The 27,317-nt window shown below is 35.8% G+C and overlaps 1 long non-coding RNA gene and 3 pseudogenes across 1 annotated transcript; 1 reads left to right on the top strand and 3 right to left on the bottom strand.

Moving 5' to 3' along the window:
• Nucleotides 1–255: 255 nt before the first annotated feature.
• Nucleotides 256–8,741, bottom strand: LOC120179336 (annotated as a pseudogene).
• LOC120179337 lies at nucleotides 8,281–18,350 on the top strand. The gene is made up of 3 exons (XR_005521608.1): nucleotides 8,281–8,416; nucleotides 17,122–17,126; nucleotides 18,338–18,350. It is a non-coding gene; the product is annotated as an uncharacterized LOC120179337 (long non-coding RNA).
• LOC120179335 lies at nucleotides 9,825–14,848 on the bottom strand (annotated as a pseudogene).
• Nucleotides 18,351–22,005: 3,655 nt separating the features above from the next.
• LOC120179371 lies at nucleotides 22,006–26,907 on the bottom strand (annotated as a pseudogene).
• Between the last annotated feature and the right edge of the window lie 410 nt (nucleotides 26,908–27,317).

Here is a 27,317-nt window from a genome sequence, read left to right as displayed (position 1 = left end):
AGATCAAATTATGTAAAATTAAAATAGACAATATATTAAATTTCAGCACAATAAAGAGACAAAGTCCAAAGCCAAAATCTAACCTAAAATTCAAATCCCAAACAATCTGCATGAACTAATTGAACCATGAATTCTTCTGCTATCTTCCAGGGTGGATTATAAAAACAAGAAATTAATTTAGATTTTACAATCAACTAATCATCAATATCAATTGCAAATTAATACCTTAAGAGCAAAACCACATAATCTATTTTTATAGAGTTTAAATAGAAAAATAAATTAAATAATGTTTTATGACACAACTCAATACGACAAACATGGCAGCCCAACTAGTAGGCCACTTATTGCTACCAAGAACAAACTATTATCAACTGGAGGGGCAAAATGGAGTGCTCTTAGGCGGCTTAAGAACGCCTCCTCAACTCCCCCTATAGGGGGAATCTGGATCGACTTCTCGTCATGTTTAAATAAAAAAATCAACACAACTTCTTACCTATCCACACTCACAGTTCATCAACATAATTTTTTATTCAATTCAAGAGCATCAATCATCTTCATCGTCGAGCAATGCAAATGAAAATGGATGGAACTTGTACCCGTCGCCCTCGTAGAATTTGTTCTGGAATTCTACCCAGTGAAGTCGCAAAGCATGTAGGAAAGCACTTAGGGTTTCCAAAACTAGCAACACACCAACGGTTGCGAAAATAAAGACGATTATGCCGACAATGAGGATGATTACATTGTTAAACCTGTAGGAAGCAAAAAGCAAGTTATCATCATGCATTCCATATGCTTCTAGATCTATAAACTCATTGAATGAAAAAGAAGATATGTAAACATGAGAGAGTAATAAATATCATAAGATAAAGTCTATATATATTTGGGTTGAAATTTTATAAGCATGGAATATGTGCAAGACGTACCCCCAAGCAAGAAGAAGAACCTTCTCATAGAACACAACTGACAACTCTGAGTGAGCAAGACTGCAAAACAGAAAGAAGAAACAAAGTGCAGTTTGCAGTTAGGCTTAACTTAAATCGGACAACGTTCATATAAATGAACATTTGTAGAAATGTGTCAACTTAAAGGCTCGATCATTCACACATTTCTACATGACACCGTGCATGCACAAAACAATGTTCATCAAAGAGATGGAGTTATATTCAACCAAAATCAAATAGCGACGACGTTTATATAAATGAACATTTGTAGAAATGTGTCAACTTAAAGGCTCGGTCGTTTACACATTTCTACAAGGCACTGTGCATGCAGAAAACAATGTACATCAAAGAGATGGAGTTATATTCAACCAAAAACAAATAGAGTCTAAGCGTCAACTGAAATTACTGAGGACATACCTGAGGGCCCATAATCGAAGGTATGAGGCTGTATTTGAAACTGCACCAAGCACAAACTCTATGGTATGTATGAGTTGATGGACAAAGACTTCACCAAATTCAAACTCCCCATGATCATGACCATGAAAATCATGATTTGCCTCCGAAAGGAGAGTTTCATCTGTGCTTTCAAGTGGTGCATAGGATTGGCCTTGGTGCCTCTAAAAAGGGCAAGGGAAACAGGGTGAAAAAAAAAAGTTAAAATAGGTTCAACAAGAAATTGAGAGAGGAGTACAAATACATTTTCCTTGTTGCTTCTTTAGAAGAAAAGGCTTTGGTAATAGCATCCATGGCACAGAAACCAGGGCAAGTAATAATAGCACAAGCTGGAAAGAAATGAACAAGAATATTAAGTTATAGATGTAGATTAATCCAACAAATGATATTAATTAATTAAAAGAAAGAACGAAAAAATAACCTGAGCTGTTTTTTGGCCAGGAAAAAGCTGATTTTCACCCAATTCATCAGTAGGACTGAGGAACATGTATATCAGTATGTGGTACAAATCAGCTTGTGAACCAGTTCACCATTTAACAATGATAAGGAGAGAAAGATAGCCAAATAGACTGTTAAGAAATATCATCTGGGGAATAAATTGGAACCTGAGCAACATATGAGGAAAGACAGCCTTTCAGTTAGCTATGGCGTCAACATCTCCAGAATATGCAAAGGCTAAGATCTGAATTGGCATATCAGACGTACCAGATGTTCAGACTATTACTGAAGAATGTAGCATTGAAATAACTCAAAATAATTCCAAGGTTCATCTGAGCCACCCCAAGAAGGATTGACATTTTCATCTTTAGCGAGTTCAGGAAAGGCAACTCACTACGGCTACCATGCCAACCTGGATCCACTCCAAAGGGGTAAGTATCACGAACCTTAATCAAACCAACACTAGTAGCATCCCTGTAAAAAAAACAGTAAAAACTGTCATGAAGGACTTGTACCATAATAGGCGGCTTCTATAAAATTGGTATCATTACTCGTGTAAGTGAAATACCGGCAAGAGAGATCACGGCAAGCATAAGCTGAGCGGCCAAATAATTCAAAGGGCACTGAGAAGAACTCATTATAGATCAAGCCAGTATAAATTTAAAAGAGTGACATCATCATGATAACATAACGACCACCAAAAGTCATTTCTGTTATATCTCCAAGCTTCTGCAGTTTCCAAGAATTATAATTTACTTAGGTAACAAACATAGAGACAATAGATCAATAAAGATAACAATCACGAACAAGTAAAACTAACAAGCCCTTCTATCTTGAAAAGTAATCAGCCAAACCCAAAGCTCAGACAAGGCAAGGTCATGTTACCACAAAATCTATGGTGTGATGTTCACAGTACACATCAATATGAAACTTACCAATCTCTGATGTTAACAAAATAAAGCAAAAAAGTCCATGCAATATTATCTCATCTCGTGTTTATTTACCATGTCAGCAAAAACAATATGAAATTAGGAGACGGTCAACAACTTTAGTAGCCCAACTAAAACATAACCGGATCTTATTGCTTCATTATTTAACCATTTTGAGGAGACCCAGAAAGAAGTAGCAATTACCTAGCAAGTGAAAAGGAAACTAACATACAGAACTTTTACACAAACAAAGCATTATGCAAGTCTGAAAGATGACTAAACTTGGAAATAATTTTGTCCAAATTAAATGGGACAAGGGTTTTCAAGTAATCATTACCCTTAAGAGGTATGAGTAAAAATATATTTCTTTCTTTTATAACTTAAAGAAAAAAAGCAATGCAGGAATAAATATGTCCTCAAATATATTTTTCATATCAGCATACATTCCACAAGGTTGTCTAAATTGAACTCTTGATTAAACCATCATAAGGGTTTACCTGACTAGAAAGTTTCTTTTCCCGGATAATAAAAAATAATGTTGCAATGAATAAGCATATTCCATGCCCCCAATCACCAAACATGACAGCAAAAAGAAAAGGGAATGTAACAATTGTATAAACACCAGGATTTGCTTCTTGATACTTAGCCACCCTGCAATAAATGCAACAAAAAGAATTGTATTTTTGTTCTTTACCGGCAAATTAGCACATAACATTAATGCATTGCATAACATACAGACAGCATATACTCCCCAACAGGAAACCAAAGCAGGAACTCAATAATAAGGTGAATTTACAACTGGGAAATAAAAACTGAATCCGCAATAAGAATGCAACATCAATAAATATAGGTCAAATAACACAGAAATTAATACTGAACAATCTCTTCTTTGAGATCAATAGTAACCTTAAACAACTCTTCAGGATCTTCATAAATGAATTAAGAGGAGCACTTATACTATGATCTCTATTTTCTAACATATGCAGATTGAAAATCAATAATTTATTAATTAAGCCATCACTAGTATCTCCTTAATATCAACATACTGTATTTCGAATCTTAGCCCTTTCAAAAATCATGGCACCTAATGCCCTAGTCTAAAGGGGATCAGTACTCGCATTAAATTATAGTGTAAAGCAACAAAAAAATGCATATATAAGCAGATAATCATAACACCACATCAATATGCACAAAATGCAAAAAAAAGTGTGTGCATGCACAAAAACTCAGAACAAATAGGTATCATCATTTACGATGGATATCTGGTTTTCTTTCTCTTGTGAAACACAGGACCAGTTTCAAATAGTCTTTGAACTTACCCATATGCATCAACAATTTCCTGAAAAGCAGAAGTAAATTTATTTGTGCGGAAGTAAGTAGGTGGTGATTCTCTTGTATGCAAGACCTGAAAAATGGCTCCAACTTGAGAGTTGGAGTCAAATGCAGCCCGCTGAAGTGCCTCCTGAATCTGCACCAAGAAAGCTCAAACCTATGGATTAATAATCAATATATATACATAAATGTAAAGCGCAAGAAGCAGAAAACTAGCACCTGTTTTGTGGCAAAAACAAGACTCCATCCCTCAGCCACAAGACATTTCTTTGTTACATCAAGGCTAAGCATATTCAGAGTGTGATAAATTGATTTCCCCTTTTTCACCTTAAGGAGTTAAAGAAAATAGAGTTTACTCACTGAACTTAGAAAATCAGTTTGACTTCCAAGAGTGCAATTGCATCTCATGTGCAACAGGAAATATAAGCGTAATCAATGAAAAAATGAGATAAGATAATCATCAAGTAACATGATATATATTTTAAACAGACCTTAATGTTCCATTGTTCAAACTGATCCCCGATACTCCGCAACAGATTGTCCCGGAGAAGAAATCCGGCATCTATGGTGGATTTTAGCTCTAAAATTCTTCCAGAAACCTGACATTTATAGTGATCACTGAAATCAGTCAGTAACAACATTCCTAGCAGTTACAAATAAAATGCATAATGATTCAAGTTTCCTTGATGCATTGAAAGAATTGGTACAAGACAGCAAAGGAAGGGGAGGGGTGTCCCTCATCATGAAGTAAAGTTGGAAGTGGTCTGTGAAAGAAAAGATCTAGCATACAGGCATATTAAATGTCAAACAAGCAAGCAACAGTCTGCCAAACCATCAAGAAGTACACAGAAGTGACAGTTCAAATAAAATAAAATCCATACCTCGTTAATCATGAGACCCTGTTTGCCAAGGTCCTCAGCAAAAGGATAACAATTAGCACCAAAAGCTTCACATATCTTCAGAATCTTGTTTTTTGCCCTTTCTCCAGAGAAAAATACCACAAATACATTTTTCTCCATCTGCAAATTAACATTCAAATCAAAGACAACAGAAAACGTGGTACAAGATTAGACAAATGATCTTCTCCTCACAAGTCCAAAATCATAAAACTAAGCTAGCCTAAACATCACATATAAGCATGACTTGAGTGGATTGCACTATAAGTCCTACACCAAGAGTGTTACTGTTCCCATAAACTAGAAAACTAGATCAATTTTAATTTAGGATTGAGATTGTATGTGGGTAGTCATGAATACATGCAAAATTATCTTTGTTCAATCATCTTCCAGAACATAAAATCTAAGATCTTCAAATAAATGGCAGATTGTCTGCAAAATAACTTTGTTTAACACTTTCAGAACATAAAATCTACGATCTTCAAATAAATGATGAATTGTCAGCATCAACGTGATGAAGACTTTGCATGTCTAATTACACAAAAACATAAGATGCATTCTTTCATGTGCACGTATGTGATATACATCTGCATTTTGCGAGGAAAATACTTCAAATATCTCATTCTTGCCATTAAAATAATTTTCACCTTCTCCCCAGAAACGGATCAGTGACAGGGTCGTCTGCAGGAACCTGCTTGAGGAACACATTGCCCCTAGTTGCACGAAATAAAATCCTCTCAAATGCCATAGACTTTTCCCTAGGAACAAGGCCAATAATAAACCCCAATTTCACTTGCTTGGATAAATCTGTTGAGGCTTCCTACAAACAACAGGGAGATTTTTGTAAGAGATGTGACATTATATATAGATTAGATAGTACATCATGCTAAAAGAAAGATGGTGCTTTACTTGCTCTTGCAGTAAAGGAGTTTCTATGGATTCGTCACCCATTTGCTGCGATCTCATTTCTCTCTGCTGAGCAGTAGCACTGCGTTGAGCAGAAGCAAAAAACTCACCAGCCTAAACAGAAAGAGAAGTTAGAAACTTATGCAATAATTACAAAGCATTACAAGCTGAAAGTGAATGGACCTTTGAAAAGAGATATTCACTTGATTGTGGAGAGCGTGAAAAATATTTTAAAAAAATACTTGATGTACAAAGAGAGTAAGGTTCTAATTCAACTCCATTCAGATTCCATAAAAACAAGAACTTAATATGGCAAGAACTATGGTACTAAATCAACTTTTAACAAAGATAGTAAGAAATTACAGTGTTTTTTTTACTCTATCCAATTAGTAGTCTAGTGTCTCAACTCTGAATTGTTTTACTGAAGCATTCTTTCATGTGCACGTATGTGATATACATCTTCATTTTGCGATGAAAATACTTCAAATATCTCATTCTTGCCATTAAAATAATTTTCACCTTCTCCCCAGAAACAGGATCAGTGACAGGGTCGTCTGCAGGAACCTGCTTGAGGAACACATTGCCCCTAGTTGCACGAAATAAAATCCTCTCAAATGCCATAGACTTTTCCCTAGGAACAAGGCCAATAATAAACCCCAATTTCACTTGCTTGGATAAATCTGTTGAGGCTTCCTACAAACAACAGGGAGATTTTTGTAAGAGATGTGACATTATATATAGATTAGATAGTACATCATGCTAAAAGAAAGATGGTGCTTTACTTGCTCTTGCAGTAAAGGAGTTTCTATGGATTCGTCACCCATTTGCTGCGATCTCGTTTCTCTCTGCTGAGCAGTAGCACTGCGTTGAGCAGAAGCAAAAAACTCACCAGCCTAAACAGAAAGAGAAGTTAGAAACTTATGCAATTATTACAAAGCATTACAAGCTGAAAGTGAATGGACCTTTGAAAAGAGATATTCACTTGATTGTGGAGAGCGTGAAAAATATTTTTAAAAATACTTGATGTACAAAGAGAGTAAGGTTCTAATTCAACTCCATTCAGATTCCATAAAAACAAGAACTTAATATGGCAAGAACTATGGTACTAAATCAACTTTTAACAAAGATAGTAAGAAATTACAGTGTTTTTTTACTCTATCCAATTAGTAGTCTAGTGTCTCAACTCTGAATTGTTTTACTCGTCCAAACATATATAGCCTTGCTGCAAAAGTTGGCAACATTTCAACAGCCATCTGTTGGTGTTTCTCATGATATAAAAATATTACTAGGAACTACGAACTGGGCCATCAAAAAATCATCTGATTATGGCAGCAAACAATGCATACCTTTTGCAAAACAAACTTATACTCAAGCAGCTCATTATAACCGCGTTGCAACTTTTCACCATTTGCATTCATTTCAATCAGCTCCGCCTCAAGTTCTCCAAGTTTCACCTAAAACATAACAAATAAAAAACTGAATTCAAGGAAAAAAGAAGAGAAAAAGAAAGCATTTCTAGGCAATAGATGCTGTACCTCTAAGTCATCCAAATTAATGTCAGTTACTGCCGTAGATTTTGCTGAAGTGGAGAAGCCTGCTTTTAGCATTTGTCCTTGAAAAACCGTAACTTGCGTGCCATCTCTCCACATCTTTTAATCTTCATGAGAAAGAGATGTTAGCAAAAAATGACCAAAAACACAATATAGAAGCAAAAAAGAAAAAGAGCAGATTATGGGAACAAAACATAACATCACAACATTCAAATAACTATAGTAATTCAAATCTAATATAAGGACAGTATCTATTTCAAACAAACATCTATCATTTGAGATCCTATAAAACCAGTTGAACTCTTCTAGGACTTCCTAAAACAGCAGCATATGCTATAAAGTGCATGCAACAAATCAGAAACCGACATTTTGGTCAGGTGATGTAGTAGTTTTGGTTCAAGAAAGGTAATATTATTTATTGACAACATTCTTCGGCCAGTGAAAACTGCTATTAGTATATAATTCCCGACACAAATGATCTTCAAAGTAGAAGAAAAAGAAAGAATAAGCAGCAACAGCATGTGCCAAAGATCACACTTCAATCACACTATTTAAAGTAAGTAAAAAAAATACCTGAGCAGCATAAGTTCGCTGAAATGGACTCTTCTCCGAATTGATCTGTAAGATATCATTAGAAAAAGAAAATCAGTCTTAAATCTCCACCAACTGATCCATCAAATTTTTAAAAAAATTGAAAATAAAAACTAGCGTTTCATGAACTTTAATTTTAGAAAAGTAGAAAAAGAAGGGAATCGATGGATAAAACAAAACCCCTAGCATTAGTAATCGTAAAAAATCGATAGGCCGATTCCTATTCCAGTGAATCTCCAACACATAGTTCAAGTCTACGGTTTCTATGAACTTCGATCAAAGACTCGAGCACCGAAAATCGAGTTCAATTCCAAAGTAGAACAAAAAAGAGAGTACAGATTCCGATAGAACTGAGCGTATCAAAGAAATATAATTAACAAGTAAAAGATAAAGTTTACGGACGTCTTTGAATTGAAGGAGACCGAGGTCGCCGAGATAAGATACGGTGAGGTGAGCGGACTCCATTGGTATAATGAGCTGGACCAATTGCATTGCCTCCGAACGGACCAGATCCATCGGAGGGCAGCATCCTCCACGGTCTGCCATTGAGTCCTACACCGTTTGGACTATGTTGATTTTCCCGATCACGAGATAGCAGAGCGAGATGGATCTGTTGGAGTATTTTCTTTTGGATTTGGTTTTGTGGAGTTCAGATAATTGAACGCGTAGTAGAAAACAAAAACCACGGTCAAGGGAAAAGAGAGTAAAGAAAGAAACCTGGGGAGAGTTGTAGAGTGTAAGATGTCTTCCTCTACTCCCTCACTACCACACTCTTCCACGTAAGCCTTTTCCTTCTTCACCGTTCGATGTTACCTTAAAGATTATTTTTTTCTTAAAAGTTAATACTAATAACCCTCGTTTTGGATTTTTTTTACTGTTTCTTACTTACATGTTAAGAGGTTTTGGAATTGTAATTAGTCATAAATCTCAATAGTTGATAGGGTCGATTACTATTTATTAGAATAACCATTTTCGTTTTTTCTCATTGATTTTGAAAAAGTAATTATTAATTTCTTAAATTTTGATCATTTATGTTATCAATTGTTATATTTTAATCATTGAATCGTTAATTATTATTATTTGATAATATATTACGTTAGTAAAAGAGATTAATTTTAATTTGATCCTTGAATTTACATAAGATATTAATATAACCCTTATAATTTAGATGAAACATCATTTTAGACCCTACACTTTAAGTAAAAGTATCGATTTAATCTTTAAATTCAATTAAAATCTCTCACCATCAACCACCACTCACAAATGTCATCCCTGCTCACCAACAATCGTCATCTAAAGTTTAAAGATCAAATTCAAAATATAGAGATTGAAAATATTTGCGTATATAAATTTTAATGTGTAAATATATATATTAATTTCTTTCACCCAGAGATCAATAATACTTTTAAACAAAAAAATTATAAAATTAATATTTCATTTTCATAAAACTGTTATTGTTTAGATTCAGTCAATTTTGTTCTCATTTTTTACTCATTCATTTTTGTTTCACCATTGATTAAAATGTGAAAATAATACTTTTCATAATGATATTTTATAGTGTAGAAAAAGATTTGTTAACTTTGATCTGAATATACGAACAAACTTATATCTAAACCAGATCTAATTGTCTACCTAGATTGAACCTAAATTCTGAATTAGGTTCAGTTCCACCTTCACGTACTCTCAGCGCTAACCAACTTCATTTTTCTATTCAATTTAGTCCACCTTATAATAGATGTACCCAACAGATAATTAAATTTTATCGTTTAACAAAATTAATTTGCGACATTTTAAAACAAGAGAAATGGAAAAGCATAAGCCATCCATGTGTTACTAGAAGCAGCCAAGGATATGATACATGTCACAATCAACTACTTAACGACATACCTAACACTTTCAAAGAAAATGTCTTTCGCAGAGGGTATCTCCGAAGTCGCAAGGCAGCATTCACAATTGGCACATCAGCCGGATCTTAGATGGTTTCGGTTTTTCTTGTAGCTTCTAATCTTCATATTCTCTTCACGCTGTCACCATGAAGAACAACAAATCCCTCACTGGCTAGAGTTGCAACTGCAGTTCTTAGCTGAATTGGACAATAAAGACGAATAGAAAAAGCAGATGTGTTAATCAGTTTGATTATTCATTTTTATGGAGAGTAAAAGGAAGAGGCTTGGATTCTCACATCATGAAGGTGGATTTCACTGCCAGAGCTCTGCTTCTTCAGTTCATCCAGCAACTGTAGCATAAACCAAGTACGGTGTTCAAGCAGTTGATTTTCGGAACTAAAGAAAGCCTTCAGATTTAAATCTACTAAACCAGCTTACCTCTAACAATCGTACTGATGGTCCCCCGAGTTGTAGCTTATCCATTATTATGTTGCGTGCTGCTGATAGCAAACTCTCCCTCCTCATCCGTTCACTTGCAGAAACTCCAGTGGTGATAAGATCCATATCAATGGTTCCTTTAGAGAAAAAAAACAAAGGGAAGAAATGGAAGGATTCGTTAGATTGTTCTTATGGGAAAAAATGAGTTCACAATAAAGAATTGTGGCTAAAATATTACCAGTGGAGTGATCAGTTGCTGATTGCTGCATGGCAACTTCCAAAAGCCGGAATGCTTCAGTTACATCTCCCATTTCGACCTACAAATATCATAATGGATTTTCATTATTTGCTTCATAATGAAATCATTATAGCACGGCTAAAATAAACCTGAGGTAACTAACCCATTCCGAGAAGCGGATACGAGCCAAGGCTTCACTGAGGCGTATCAGACTCTCAATTTGCCTTGGTGTCGCTGTGATGACCTGTTGACATATCGAAATGCAGAAAAGGGTTAAAAAGAAGTTGGTAAAGCAGGCATATCAAAGATCATACTTGATCCACAATGCAAACTCTTGATAGCAATACAAGGTTGTATCTAAATTACACGAAAACCAATGACGAAGAGAAACAGGGGACAAGTGAACTAAATGTATCATACCTTTTTACTGCTGCCAGGGAAATTTCCTCTTTTCCGCATCTCAACATATCCTCGGGTTAGCTCTTCAGCAGCCTCATCTGATAATTTTGGGTGAATATTCTTGCGAGCATAGCTCACATAAGCCGTTAATGTAGCAAGATCTATGACATCATGCTCAGCAATCTGCAAGAAGAGGGAAGGAATTAAATTGAAAGCCCAGGGACAAAACCCTGAACATGACAGATGATAAGAGTTCAAACCTCTGTGTCCTCAAAATGTAAAGAAACAATATGCTTAGCTAAACGCCTGTCTGTCTGTTCATCAGCCTTGTCGAGAATCAAGTAGATTAAATCAAATCTGAGGAACAGATAAACAATTAGGAGGGCATCATAGTTATAAATATATGCATAAGAAGGATCTGAGCAATATCATACCTATTTCTACACAGTGCCAATTAATTACAGTTAGCTATAGCTCGACAAACATGATTTGAAGTCACGAACCAAATAACACCTCCAACAATATTTGAAACTAATATATCATTTAAGCATCCAAATTAAGAAACATGGCCAAGACAATACTTGTATGACAGTATCAAAAGACATTGAGGGTTGAGACCACTAGAACTTGGTAGCTGGTAGGCATCATCTTACCTGGACAACAAGGTTGGAGGCAGGTGGATGTTGTCAATCACGGACAGACGTGGGTTATAGCGTGAACCACTAGGATTTGCACAAGCCAAGACTGAAGTCCTTGCATTAAGAGATGCAATTATACCAGCCTTTGCTATTGAAACAGTTTGTTGTTCCATGACCTGGAAATTGAAGTAAAGTGAATCAATTGTTGTCAACTTTCATAGCATGAATAAGATGAAAATGAATAATTAAAATATGGAAAGCGTAGCTCCTGAGTTTAAATATTTGACACATCATTCTTGTTGTAGAACTTCTCCAAAAAGAACAAATATATAGCAACTTATCCATGCAAAATTGAAGACTAAAATTTAGAACTGCCAAAACTTGGAAGGCATCTCAACCATTGTTAGCATCCACATTTTTCTCATCTTCAACATTGGACCAGTGCACAAATCATGTCTTAACAGGGAACAAGAAAGGCAATGCATAACCAACCTCATGCAGCATGCTCCTTGCATTATCAGACATCTTATCAAATTCATCAATACAACAGATGCCTCTGTCACTCAGAACAAGGGCTCCACTTTCCAAAACCTGGAGGTTATTCATAAATCATAAATGAAAATCAACCATAAAAGTCCAATATTCTAATTAACATCAACGTAAGAAAGAGTAAGAAAAGCATATCATACAGTTTCCCCTGTTTCAGGATCCTTGGCAACATAAGCAGTCAGTCCAACAGCAGAACTCCCTCTTCCGCTGGTGTAAATGCCACGTGGAGCAAGCTTGTGTATGTATTGGAGTAGCTGGGACTTGCTGGTTCCAGGATCACCAACCAGAAGTATATTGATGTCACCACGGAAGCTAGCACCAGATGGCAACTTCAGAGCATTCCCGCCAAAAAGCTACATTGAAGACAAAGAACTAGCTATTGCTATCCGAGGAAAAAATGAATGTCTAATACCAGAAACAATACCTGGCAAAGAAGACCTTTCTTCACATCATCGAGCTCCCAAATGTTGGGTGCCAATGACCTAGTTAGCTTTTCATATATATCCGGTTGTTTGGATAACTCTTTCAACTCTTCCACCTGCAGTATCGCAAAAGTTCATGAGACAAGTAGCCAATATAACTGAATTCTTGAAGAGAAGAATGTGTAATTTATTAGACCTTGTCTTCATCAAACTGAACATCATCATCAACCCTTTGTGAGACCTTGTCAGCTTCCATAGGGTTCTCAGCCGTCATTCTTGACTTATCAGTTTTCTTTATGTGAAGACAATCGATGTATGTCTGCAAGCAAAGTAAGTACTTTTAATATATATATATTGAAATGCTTGGAGATCTATAAATCTAACAGAAGCATAAGAGAAGACATGCCTTAAACAGTGATTTCACAGTTCTTTGTGTCGGTCCAACTCGAACACTCATTGCCTGTAAATGCCAGTGATCTAATGCAATAGACAAGAACATTGAGGAAACAAATTAAAGAGCCTGGCTACTTGTAATCGTACAACACAGTTTCTTAAGTATCTAACCTCAACCCTGTCCCCAGGTTTTCCAGCATCCACCAGCTTATCATGCATCAATAAGCTCACTGTGTGTGGTGTCCCTCCTTCAGGGATCTCATCCGGTGTCTCCTGGAGCCTCACAATCTGCTTATCAGCAAACCTGAAGTTTGGGGTAATAGAACCAATTAGTTTTGGTCTCAGAATAACTCAAATATGAATAATTGTTTGACCCTAAAGTAACAAATGAAGTATCAAGTAAAAATGAATACAATCATATCTAAGCCTAAACACACCTATAAAACAAGAAAATAAAATTTTAAGCAGGTCCTAACATCACTGCAACTAAGCAAGTTCACTTACAGTAAAAGCCTACTGAAATTTAAACCAGCAGTTACCTGCATCGATTGTGAACCAATGTCATCGAGTTCTTGGCCAGACACTCTTGCTTCAAGCATGAAGTAGGCTCAGTTATTCGTCCTTGTAGCACCATTGACAAATAAACAAATCCATTAGCAACATTACTCCAAAATCAAATTTAGTGAAAGGACCATCGCAAAAATCAATTACCTCTATCAACAACAACCGGATCAGAATGGTAACCACAAACAATACACCTGAACACTGCTTCTCTAATCTCGGGAATTATTGAACTACATCGAATAATCATCCCCTTTAACGACACCATCTTCTCAATATCTAAACCAACCAAAACAAAGAAACCCAAATGAATCCAACACACACAGACACAATAACGCACAATCTATCCAAAATAATATAAAACTGACCAGATGGGTTGAGATTTCTCATGGAAGTAGAGCTCTTCAGATTATAAATCCGAACTTGAACGTGTTTATCAAACAGAGGATTAATTAAACTAACGATGTCCATCAAGACAATATCGAAAATCGCTAAAACCTCGAGGGGATACCTCATCATTTTGTTATACAAATCAGAGTCATAATTAAAAACATCATGAGCATCAACGTCAATCCACTCTCCTTCAACTTCAAGCACTCTATGTATCATTCTCGTATACTTCCCTTCTCCATAAATATCATTGCTTAATTCTTGTGGGCCTCTGAAATGCTTGATGAACATTTGAATTGCATTCTTCACATCTTGAACGCTAATATTGGTACCCCAAACAAAGGTAGGGGTCGCCTCCTCCATATCATCTCCGCCTTCTGAAGATGGCGGTGGGAAATCGTCCGTGGAGGATGGAGTGGCGGCGGCAGCAGGAGTTGGGGATGTGGCTGGGCGGCGCCCACGCTTGATGGAGCGGGATGGAGTTGGAGTAGATGCCGAATTGGCAAAACGAGAAGGGTTTGGAGGTGGGGTAGCGGCGGCAGAGGAAGGAGTGGAGGCTTGACTGCGACCACGCCGGCGGCGATGAGCTGGGGAAGAGGTGTTAGGGATGGGGCTTGAGAACGAATCATCAGGAGAGGAAGGACCTGAAAAAATGAATTAGATTTAAAAATAATAACCCAATAAATTACACTTCAAATATAGAAAATAATCAAGGTTTCGAAGAGGAAGAGAGAGTTACCGTTGTTGAAATTAGTGGGGGAAGAATCGGAAGCCATGGCTAAGAGAAGAAGAGAGGCAAAAGGCGAGGGGTAGATTTTTCTGAGACTGAAGTGAGAAAAAAAGAACGGCACTGCCTGCTGGTTGGAGAAAAGGCTCATTATTTGGCGGGAAATGGTAGGTGATTTTGGCGCCATAGTTGGAGTCGGCTTATGGGCTAAGTTTGGATTTTTTTAACATTCGAGTTTGCAGGCCGTTGGCGATGAAGCTGGACTTGATAGCCCATTATCCATTACTGATATGCATTGATCGGGCTTGTGATATCTTTAAATATTTGTCATGCATTTATCTTTATATCTACATAGTTTTTTTTCTTCTAAAATAGTACGAGGTGATAATAAGATAATATATGTTTACAATATTTTTAATTATCGATAATATACATTTTATAAACATAATTATTTAAACCTAAAACCTCTATGAATAACATCACTTTTCTTAATCACTTAAATCTTTATATTTTCAGTTTCTTGTATATATATATATATATATATATATATTGATACATAAATAATATGAAGCACCAACATGGCTCAAACCCTCTCGTACTTGTGCTATATGAGTGTCCGACATGGACACGAACGGGATACGAGTCATACCAGTCATGCCAAAAAAACCGGGGAGAATAAATTCACTTGTTATATATGTGTATGTATATTATCTAAACCTGTACTTGGAACAAGTATATACATATATTAATGATCCACAAATATTTTTGAGTGTGGATATATATATATAACAGCAACAGGCTCCGACACCATATCAAGAGAGTCTAACAGCGTCTCAGCTCAGCCAAACAGCATCAGGGCCACACTAAATCAGCACGAAGACCCCTTTCAACACCAAACCAGTGAAGAACCACAACAAAGGCACCAAAACAAACAGAAACAAACCCCGCCAGCAAACAAACAGAAAAAAACCAAACACAAAAACAAGTAACAGCGATATATATATGTATATATATGAAAGGATTCGTTCGCTCTGTATAACTTTTTAGTTTACACATTTTTAGAATCGTTTAATGAATGAAAAAAAAACAAAGAGAAAATCTCAAACGTCTATTTTCACTCTATCAACTATCCAAAATAGATATAAAACTAAAAGTTTTGTCCTAGATACAAATGGATCGTAAATTAAAAATTAACTGACCATTTTTTCCCATATGTAATGAGGTAAGGGAGATGTATGATAATAGGTTCCCCGCAACGCCAAGTTGAGAGCAGCTTCCGTGAAGACCTCCGAATTATGAAATGGATCGTGATATATATCTATATATATTCATCTTTTAAGAATATAGATTATGCTTCATAGCTACATTTAGCTATTGGTGATTCGAGTGCAAAAATTTTGATTAAAGTAATCGATTAAAGATGTGCCCAGCTCCTAACTAAGGATTATATGCTATATTATTAGACATAGGGAAATATTTTATACGGTTCTTGCAATGCATGGAAAAGAAATTTTATTATGTAATATAATTTAAAACAGAAAATATGAACATGAGAATATGCAAACTCAATATACCATTTTAAGTTTTTTTATGCATTAATAAAATAAAATTCTTAAGACAAAAAATATTCGCACTTGATAGTGAAGCTGCATTATCTTTATGCAGTTTTAGCTAGCTGAGACTGATACCCTAAACCATCAAAGAAATGGATAAACAAGATAAAGGAGGATATATATATAAGTTCATAACATTAAACAACTAAATCAAACTGTAGTTTGCCAACTTTAATATTAGAGAGACAATATCACATAATTGCAGGCTTTGGAATTTGAAAAGAAAAGGAAAAAAACTAGGTTATTCCTCCCCTAATTGCACCAAACAATCAACTACGTTCTAAAATGGTCCATAAACCTTAACATATTGCATCCTCGAAATATTTGTATTATATCAATCAAATTTTTCTATCAATTTAAACGTTAATTTTGAAGTGTTTAATGTCAGTCGCATCTAATATAGAGCATATTTAAAACACATTTATCAAATAATAGACATATGTGCACCTGTTGCATAAACGATTTAGATTTTATTTGTTAATAAATATTCTTACACGTGAGATCCAAACCGTTCATGCGATAAGTACTCATATGTTAATCTCACATATTTTAAACATATCTTGACTTAAATTTAAACTCACATTTAAAATGTTTTTAAGTTTGGAGAACAATTTAAAATCATGTAAACTAACCCTTTAAACTTTGATTAATTTATATCGTATAAGTTCTAGGGCAACTAAGTACAAGTGATCAGCTAGTATGACCAATATACGAAGTGTTACCAAGGTTTCGGGTGGAGAAAAACTTGCGTACCAGCTGACATTAAAGCATTAAATGAAGATGCATATGCTAAAGGAAGATGACTTCCTGCAGTAACAGAAGTAACAGCAGCAGTTGTTGTTGTTAGAGCAGCAGCATTCATTTGATTTGGCTGCGAATGTGTTTCTCTAGAGGAGCATTCGCCTACTGCTTGATGAGGGCCTTGATCATATAGAAAACCCTTAAACACATGCCCTTCAATATTCACACTTGTCTGATAAGCATACTGATCACCTCCATCTTCAACGGAGCTTATTCGAACACATCGAAACATCACCGTGGAAGTCACTTCAGCCGGATAATTCCCCACTTTTAACCCTAAAAGGGGGCACGTAACCAATATTATAAGAAAGAGAAAACATATGCTAGGGTTCCATTCATCAACAAAAAAAAATGATATACAGTATATAGATCTATGTGTATCTGCTAGGGTACCTGAAGAAGGATTTTGTCTAAGCCTTTTAGGGTTAAGCTGTGGTGAAACAGAAGAGATTTGTGGGTGCTTTTGAGGCCTTCTATAGGCAGGAACCCAAGTGCTTGTGACATGAGTTTGGCATTCAAATCCTCTGCTCCTGCAACAAGTACGGCATCTCATGAACCCACAATCTTTCTTAGCTTTGTTGCCACACTCTTGACACCTTGTGCTGCCTCCTCTGAATCCTCCTTGCCTGGACATCATCATCATCATCATCGTCATCCATTCATTCATATTTCAACACTTTCAGAAAACCTTTGGGTGGGTGTTTTCCAGTTTCCAAAGTCTGATCTTTAAGCTTCTTCTTTGGAAGATGGTGGTGGTGTTTTATACAGCTTGATTGGGTTTGTGTTTATGGGTTTTTAGACATTACCTTTTTGAGCTCATAGCTACTGTAATTTCCTGGGGTTTCTCGGTTTTTTTTTAGATTATAAAGCTGTGAAACCAGTAAAAGAAGGATCTTCATTTTGGTCTCTCATGGATCACCGAAAATTCTAGAGATCGTGAACTGGAGCAACGAAATGTTAAGGTATGTTCTTATATGTCAGATTCTGAAGTTATGGTGTCCTAAGATTTTTTCTTTGTGCGGTGTGGGGCCAATTGTAACAAATATCTCTAATTATGGATAAATTTTTTGGTAAATTACATTAGATATCACTACACTTTAGTTTTTTTTGGACGAATTTGCCGCTGAACTATAAATAGATGTGATTGTAATACTAAACTTTTGTTTTGTATGCAATTATATCATTAAACTGATAACCCATTAACAATAGGATGACATAGCAATTTAGTGTTGATTTATGTTGATAGGAAAACTAAAATATATCTTTATATTCCATCTCATCATATTCTTCTAAGACTTTTCACCCATTTTTAATCACTATCAGAAACAATCATTTTCTAGTGTCTTTATAGTCATCATATATATTGATAAACTCGTTTCATCCTCTTTGGCCACTTTATCTATTCAGATTTTTCTAATTTTTTTAAAACTCACGGAATTAAACAAAACAAAAATCACTATTTTCGGTGGTTTTGGGTTTTTCTCATATTTTAAGGGTTTTTGGATGTCTGTTAAAAAATTTGAAATGTAAAAAAACATGATTTGGAGAAGATGAATGAAGTGTATAACCAAAAGGTACTATAAGTAAAATTGCAAGAATGAAATCAAGTGATTCCCTAATGTTAAGTAATTAAATGAAAATGAACAAACAAATGATGGCTAAAAAGATATAATATATGTTAATGTGACGCTTTACATTGATACATTACAAAGTATATTGTTATCATATATTTTATACGATTACTTTATGTATTAATTGTCTCAGTAAGCTTTCTGAAGCTCATTTCTTTATTATTGCATTAATAAAAAGTTCTTTTTTATATATCGATTTTGAATTATATTTTTAGAGGTCGCAAGTTAAATTTCCAAAACGCCAATTTGGCGTGGGTAAAGAAGTGATAGCCTTCCACTTTGTATTTGTCCTTTGTATTTCCCAAAACACCTGCCTTTTTGGACCTTTCAACTCTCCTTAAATTTTCCTATTCAATGCTTTTGAATTCAAAAGTGGTGGACTATCATAATTTTAGGGGGGAATCTAGCACCTTTCCAGATTTATACTTGATTTTTAATCTGCTGGGGTTTTTTTTCCCTCTTTCTCCCAAAAAATGCAGTAGCTTGGGGACGCTCATGAAAGAGCAGTGGTTCGCTTACACGTTTTGTACTTACGTCAAGGTCCGGGAAATGTGGAAGGACGAAGACATAATTTTGCGTAAGAAAAGTTAAATTTTTTAAAAAATTTAAAAAATAGTTGAATTTATAAAAGTTTAAAGAAAAAATAGTAGATTATCAACAAAAATATATGTCAAAATAAAATTTGAAATTTTTAAAAATGACGATTGTCCTCGGTCTATCTATGTAAATGTCACTTCCCGGAGGAACTTCTTTTGCTGTTGTTAGGGATATTGTTTTCTAATGTTCAATGGTGCCAAACAACACCAAGAAGAAGAGTTCATCACGCGACATAAGTGTATTAGTTCCTTCATTACAAATATCTAATGCCTAACAAATAATACACGCATGGCTATCCTTAAACCAATTGTTAAGTATTTGTTACCTATAAATTTGAAGGCAACCCTACCTTTTAAACACCGTATGGGAGTTGCCATATATATTCTCAAGCTCCAACCCCCCCAAGTGTTTTGGGTTTTAAATCTAAACCTTTTTTTAATAGTGTGAATGATAGAATGCAATATATGTTCATAATCTTTTTAAATTATTGATATACACACGTACCTTACATACGTAACTGTTTGAAGCTATATTCATAAAAGAGAACAACATTCCCTTTAACATTAAAGCCACTCAATAAGTTCAACTAAGACTTAAATTTAGAAATTAAGAAAAATATAGTGTAGGATACTATAAACATGCATGATTTCTTGAATGGATAGTTGTGGGTCAAGTTGATTTTTTTTTGTGATAGATTAATTTGAAATTAATCATTTCCAAAGTTAATTAGTTCAAGTTTAAGTTATTTTTGTTTGATTTTCGAATTAAGATTATCTAATATTTTCAATTCGAATTATTCAGACTCATATTATTTTGGATTCAAAACATTTCAGTTTGAGTCCATTCAATTTGAATTTAATGAATTAATGTGATCTTTTTATAGTTGAATTCAATTCAAATTAATGAGATCGTATTTTTAAATTCGAATATAATTTATCAATGCATATCATGCAATATATTGTACAAAACGAAACAGATGACAGTTGACTTACTTTTGATATTGGTTTTTCTTTCGAAGTTGTGATTGGCAAAATTTCCCAATAGCCTTGTCGTGCTTGTCACATCTTTTGTACTGAGTAGAGAGGTATGGGAAGTGGGGGGGGGGGGTTATGTATGAAATTCATGAGCTGACTCGTAATAATAATTCATGAACCAGACGAGCATTCCCTTATCTCCTTCGAGTAAACAGCGGATGTATGTGTTTTTTAGAGTATGTGTGATTTTGAAATCAAATATTTTTATATTAATTATCTATTTTATTAATGAATATGTGCTCACTTTATAAGATATTTTTTTGTCCACCACTGCTTCGGATATTAAGGACTGAATCTGAGGCTCATTTTTAGTTGAATTGCTAAACACCTGGCAGAGAATGTAATTGGATGGCCCTCCCTCAACTAGACAATATAATCATAAGGGTATTTTGATTGGAGAGTACAACCTTATCTCAACTACATCAGGGCCTTCAGCTCCTTCCTATCTTTTTTCTTTTCTTTTCATTATTAAGACTTCGAGATTGGTTGGTTGAGTTGAGAGGAATGCGCCGATCAACGGGTGTACGAACTTTATTCGACGTATTATTCTCTCTTCTAAAGGGTTTTCGTTGGGTTATTTTTTATTATAATTCACATCACTATACCCTTGATTCTTAAAAAATCTAAAAATAAAAATGAAGTAAAAATTGAGAAGTCTTCTAGGTTCAATTGAATAGAATGCACAAATTGGATTAAAATTATATAGGGTAAATTACATTGAATTTTAAGTTGTGCAAAGATTTTATCATTGAATTTTAAAATGCTTCAATTTTAATATTAAACTTTAGTTTCAGATTCAATTAGAATATTGAATCATTAAATCATTAACGACACGACTGACGTAATTGTTTTTTCCCAATAAAGTTAGTTTATATATCTAGTTTCCCATTAAATTTTAAAACCATTCAATTTTGAACGTTAAATTTTAATATACTTGTCAATTTGGTTTATGTAAAAATATCATCAATACCCATAACCGTCATTGTCAATCAATTATCGTCCATCATCTATTGTCATTCGAGAAAAAACGATACCAAAATATTCATATTTCTTGTCTTTCTTCTCATTTGATTAATTTTTCAAAAAATCTATTCAAAAAGGGGGAAAAATAATGTTAAAATCCAAAGTTCTAAATGCTCCAATATCCTCCCCGATTGTCCAATGAGACTAATATTGAGGTACGATATTCACCGTCTTGAAAGAATGCCTATCGCCATTCCATTTTTCAAACATAATCTTAAACTCCTCAATTTCAAAAAAGTCACCAACCTCGAAAAATGATGAATTTATTGTGTTTGATTTAATGTTTTAATTTTTTAAAACAAAAAATAAAACAATAAAATGATAGAAGAAAATAAGACAAGTTATTTGGTGTCTAAGATAGCTGCAACAGACACCAAAGAATGATAAAAACAATCAATTAAAATATCAATATAAAATAGTTTTACTTAATACTATATAGTATATAAACGTCGAATTAGGGTAGACCGAATTCAAGCCTGGGCATGAAAAGTTGCAGGAACCAAACTACAACCCAGCCCAATGGACAGGTCTAATGGCAACCAATCGGAAGTAATGAAAACCAGATCGTGCACAAATCAACCCTAGCTCCAACATACATATAAATCACTTGGCAAGATCTCCATCACTATTCTATGAAACATCAAAACAAGAACAGCCTGAAAGTTACAAATTCGAAATTCATTCTTAGATCTGAAAATATCATACTGAACTCTATTCAGAGGAATATATATGTATTGGTCGATGAAATTGATTTTGAAGATGAAATGATAAGAAAAATAAAATTCAATAGTACCAGTTTTCTGCAGCTTCATCATCATCGTATCTGCGAAGGAGAACATAGCAATCCTGAAGCATCTGCCCCGACCACTGCAAGATCACACACTGTGCACAATTGCCCTTCCTGGCTAGGCACAAAACGAGCAGTGCAATATGGGCAAGATACATCCTTCTGTCCTCTGTAAATAGGAACATAAGTTCCCCCGCATGTCACAAAAGGGTTTCTGAAATCGTAGTTTAGCTGTGCGGCATCTGTCATATTCCTCTAGCAGCTTGAAGCACTTGCCTTGCAGCCTTTGCTTGATTCTCATTTGTGGGGTTTGTTTCTAGTAGTCGCCTGGCGAAGTTACCGGCTGTAGCCCAGTTCTTTGCCTTGGAGCAGACAACCATTGCATTTTGCAGAGCAAGTCTTTGATGAGGTATCTGAAGGTTGCAATGGGTGAAGTATGCAGCAAGCTCCTGTTGCCGCACTGAATCATCTTTCATTTCTCTTCGCTTAAGCTCCATTTGCAGACCAAGAACATACTCCTTAGCAATAATAATGAATTCCTTGACTTCGTCAACTTCCCTCCTTGACTCCACAACTATCAATGGAATTGTGTGAAGAATGCTGAGGAAGAGCAAAGAGCCTCGGTAAATTTTCCAGCTGTGGTGGCCTTGTAACCAGCCTTCAGCTTCTCATCCAACTGAGAAAAATTGAAAACAAGGGCAGGTGGACACCTCACATTAGGACTACCAGACTCACTCCATCCCCTCTCAATAGCCAAGGACAACACTGGTGCAGATGAATATGCACGAAGATAGCTATGGCTGCCTGTGTGAAGATCAAGAAACGTTGATTTCAAAGGAGCAAAGTTTCTTACGCCAAGTTGCCTGTTCAGCAATCGCATTGCTGTATCAAAATTACCAGCAGCTGCATGTTCAGCAGCAAGAGATGATTTCTGAATCCAAATCTGACTTACAGGCATACCAGGAGTTGGTGCCACAAAAATAGACAATCGAGCACCACCAGAAACCTTTGGGGTGTCTACCTCGGGAGGAAGTTCCAAATCTTCAAGGTCCCATCCACCTTCCTCTTCATTTTCTTCAGCCACTTCCCCGTACTCCAAAATTTCGGTAACATCCCCATTCTGTAAGCCATCAACATCGACCACATCAAGATCTTCACCCCAATCACCTCCTGCATCCTCTTCCTCTTAATCCACAGCACCCCTGCCAATACTATCTAATCCACCATCAAATATGCCTTTCGTGACTCTCAGGAGGGGCCAGTCACCTCCACATGTAACAGGGGCTGGGGACATCAGCAAGGAAGGTTCTTTCCCTTCTGGAAAAGGAGGGACATCATCTCCCAACTCAGATGCTAACCTTTCCGCAACATCTTGTAGCCCATGTACTGATGCTGTAATATAAGCAAGAGGCAAGTGACCAGCATTCTCCAAGATCTTAACACGTTCCTGGATATCACCAAGATACATAGCATTGTGAAACTGACCCATTACATTGTTCTTGACTTCCGCGATTTTCAGCATCTTGGACAACTTTTCCAAGTTACCATTTATGAGATAAAGAAAAGACAACCTCTCAAAATTCTTTGTCCTCTGGTAGGCATATTCCACTATACCAGCATTGCCTTGGCGAAGGGCCTCCACACCCAACCTATACCAATGATCTTTGTCATCAATTTCCTTAGCCGATGCAACAGCAATCTGAATGTTCCCACTCTCTAGAGCCAACTTAAAGCGTGTTTTCTCATCTTTGACAAAATGAAGTGCCACTTCAGGGAACCCCTTCTGTTGCAGATAAGCAAATTATGGCCTCGCCACAAAGCTGTGAGTTTCTTATCATACTCATAACTTGATCATATCTCTTCCGAAGCAGTGAGAGCTTGAAAATGTATTCTGTAGCATCAATGACTATAGTCCTAATCTTCCCAACACGATCCAGGCAAAATATTGTATTTCCAGAAACCTTTTTTCTTTTTTATAAGAAGATAGGCCTCGTTAAAAACCCCCTTCATGATTAATGGAACAAAAAATGTTCCTTAGTCAGCGGAAGGAGTAAAAGAGTGCCTTAATAACCATTAATAAACAAGAGTTACATAATGTTTAACAACAGAACTCTCCCTTACAATAATAAACCCAAATGCTGAAAGAATCCATACACACTGAGAACTAACCGATACCGGCCTTAGCTAAGCTGTCAGCCTCAACATTTTTAACCACTTCATTTTTAAGATTCTTGATTAAGACTTGGTTGTTTCCTTTGTCAAGGACAGCAAATCGGTTACGAGCGACAAATATAGCAGAACTAGCAAGACCTTTCTTTGCCTCCTGCAAACTGTCACCCCTACCACCGTTGTCTTTTGGTATCACATACACTTCATAAGATCCTCCATCCACATCCGAGCATATAAGAACAGCATTTTCTGTAGGACTGTAAGAAAGAGTTCTGGGACTTTGATTCAGAGTTGTGGAACCAGGCCTTCGAATTGTAAGTGCTTGTGATTCCCTCTGAGTTGAAAAATCATAATACCTTAAAAACCGATCCTTGGCATAAAACAGAGATTCACCACTCACTGCAAAAGCAGGGCGTTCTCTCTCTAGCTTAAATACAATCATGCCACTGTCATGTCCAGCTGCTAAAACATTTATCTCAGGATGAACAGCAAGAATCCAGAATCTTTCATGTTCTCTACGGAAAGTTTGGAGTCCAGTTCGCTTTGTTCCATCCCACACACGGATACTTTTATCCTCGGAATTAGATACAATGATGTCTTGTTTGGGATGGAACATAACACATGACACATTATTCATGTGTCCTCTCAAAGTATCCACTTCCCAAGCCTTTGTATCTGCAAAAAAATAAACAATTCACTCAACTCCACAACAAACCAGGGGGTTTAAATTCCCTGTTACAAAAACATATATTATAAGAGTTAAGGTAGGCTAAAATAACAAAGGCAAACCAAAACAATTGGATAAATTTGTATAAAGAAACTAACAGGCCAACTAGAGTGATTAACAAAAAGTTTTTATCAATATGTCTAACAAATGAAATATATATTGGAGAAGAAGGCATGTTTTCCATTAATTACCATTCATACGCCACAATTTGACTTGGCGATCATCCGCTCCAGAGACTATCAAAGGTAGGGTGGTATGAAATGCAGCCCAATTTACTCCTCGGTCATGACCTTCCAGTACATACTTAACTATTGCATCAACACCACCAAAAAGATCCGAGTTCATCTGACTCAACCGTAAAATGTCATCGACTGGGGATGCAGTCTTCTTTTTCAAGGAACCAATATCCCAGACTCGAACAGTGTGATCAAGGGAGGCCGATACAACAAGGTCTTCTTTAGGATGGAAAGAGGCACACATAACATAATGATTATGACCAGTCAAGACTGAGATGCAAGCTCGTGATTGCCAGTTCCACATGCGAATAGTCTGATCATCACTGGCACTCACAATCCATGGATGCTCATGATGAAATTGCACAGTACGAAACTACGAATATAATCAAGATGTCCAAGAAGTGTGAAAAGACATCTATGCAACTTGTAGTTCCATACTTTTATCTTGTAGTCATCCCCTTTTAATGAAAAATAAAATCATTTTTTTAGAATAATTTTATTGCATAAGAACCATATGCTTTGTAAAAGAAAATCATAACACAAATGAAAAATTTTTGAGCCAATAATAGGGCTAGGTGCGCAGTGCCAGGTTATTCTTGCCCGAGTTGACCACTTCCAGAAAATTTCAATCAATAAACTCAGCCACATCACTTTGTAGCAATAAATATATGCAATGTAAAATAAAACATTTCATTTATCCCAAAAACTATTTAAAAATAATTAAAAAACGAAATAGGTCAATAGTCTATACTTTGGAAGTAAGACGTGGAAATCATAAAACCACTGGATAAAATAAACATCATACATGCATTCACGGAAACACAGATGTGTCGTATGTAATTCTACCTATTGTTAAATTGGCATTCATTTGCTTCAAACCATCAGATCTACAGGCTATAAACCAAGTTCAACTACATGAATCTCTATATTAAATCTAGATCCGGCATCACACATCAGATACCTTAAATTTCATACGGTTGCAAGAAGGGCTAAAATATATAAGCTAATCCAATCCTAACTAACTAATCACTACAACTCAAAATTTCACTTATAAATCCACAGATCATTAAAATAACCAAATCAATATGATTTGTTAAGCAGAGATCAAAATCGAGGTTAAAGGAAATGAAATCTGAACCTCCGGAGACAAACAAAGGCTGAGACATGTGGAAATGGACACCGCGAACAGGGCCATCATGTTCGTCGAATCGATCAATCAGAGTGCCCATTCGATAGTCCCATAACTGGATAACACCGCTGTGGAGACTAGCTAAGATCCACGGCCTCTTAGAGTGGAAACTCAGTCCTTTCACTCTATTACTCTTCGTCTCAAATTTTGTCAACATCTTCTTCCTTCCTTCTTTTTTCCTCTCCAACTGTCAATTCTCTGCAGAATCGAATCAAATCGAACATTAAAACAAAGATTAACAGTATAAACCGAACAAGAATAATCGAATTTAGGAATTGAACAAGTAGATGAGAAGAAACTACCTTCAGATCTGATGCAACATCTAATAGCAAAAACAAAATGGAAGCGTCTTTGAATTTTTTTGGTTTATAATAAAAAGAGAAGAGTTTTTCAATTCTCTCCTCTTTCTTTTTTAACATCTGAGCGGCTGTTTGCTTTGTACTTCGTAAACTCTTCCTTCCTTTCCATTTTACAGGTTTTCAACGACGTCGTTTCCGGATGAGATAATAGAATATCGCTGTTTTTAATGGCAGTTGGGCGTGTCATACACTGTGGGCAATGGGGCGTATGGTAGTGCTTGCTAAATTTGTTTTGGGCCAATTAATGGGCTATTTTGGGGGATTTAGGAGTACAAATTTGGGCTTACGTTTTAGCTCAGCAGTGATGTTTCCAGGCCCCAGCAATCAATAAGGATAACTGCATATGTAGAATATATCATATATTTCCATTTAGGGAAAGCATTAAATCTATTGTCAGAGCTCTACTATGCCTTAGACCTATAGGCGAAGAACCGATGAGTCTCCATTTTCACCTACCCTTTCTAAATATGGTAG

This window comes from Hibiscus syriacus, unplaced genomic scaffold, assembly GCF_006381635.1.
Source record: "Hibiscus syriacus cultivar Baekdansim isolate YM2019G1 unplaced genomic scaffold, ASM638163v2 tig00112411_pilon, whole genome shotgun sequence".
Lineage (NCBI taxonomy): Eukaryota > Viridiplantae > Streptophyta > Magnoliopsida > Malvales > Malvaceae > Hibiscus > Hibiscus syriacus.
This window is presented reverse-complemented; position numbering and strand designations above follow the sequence as displayed.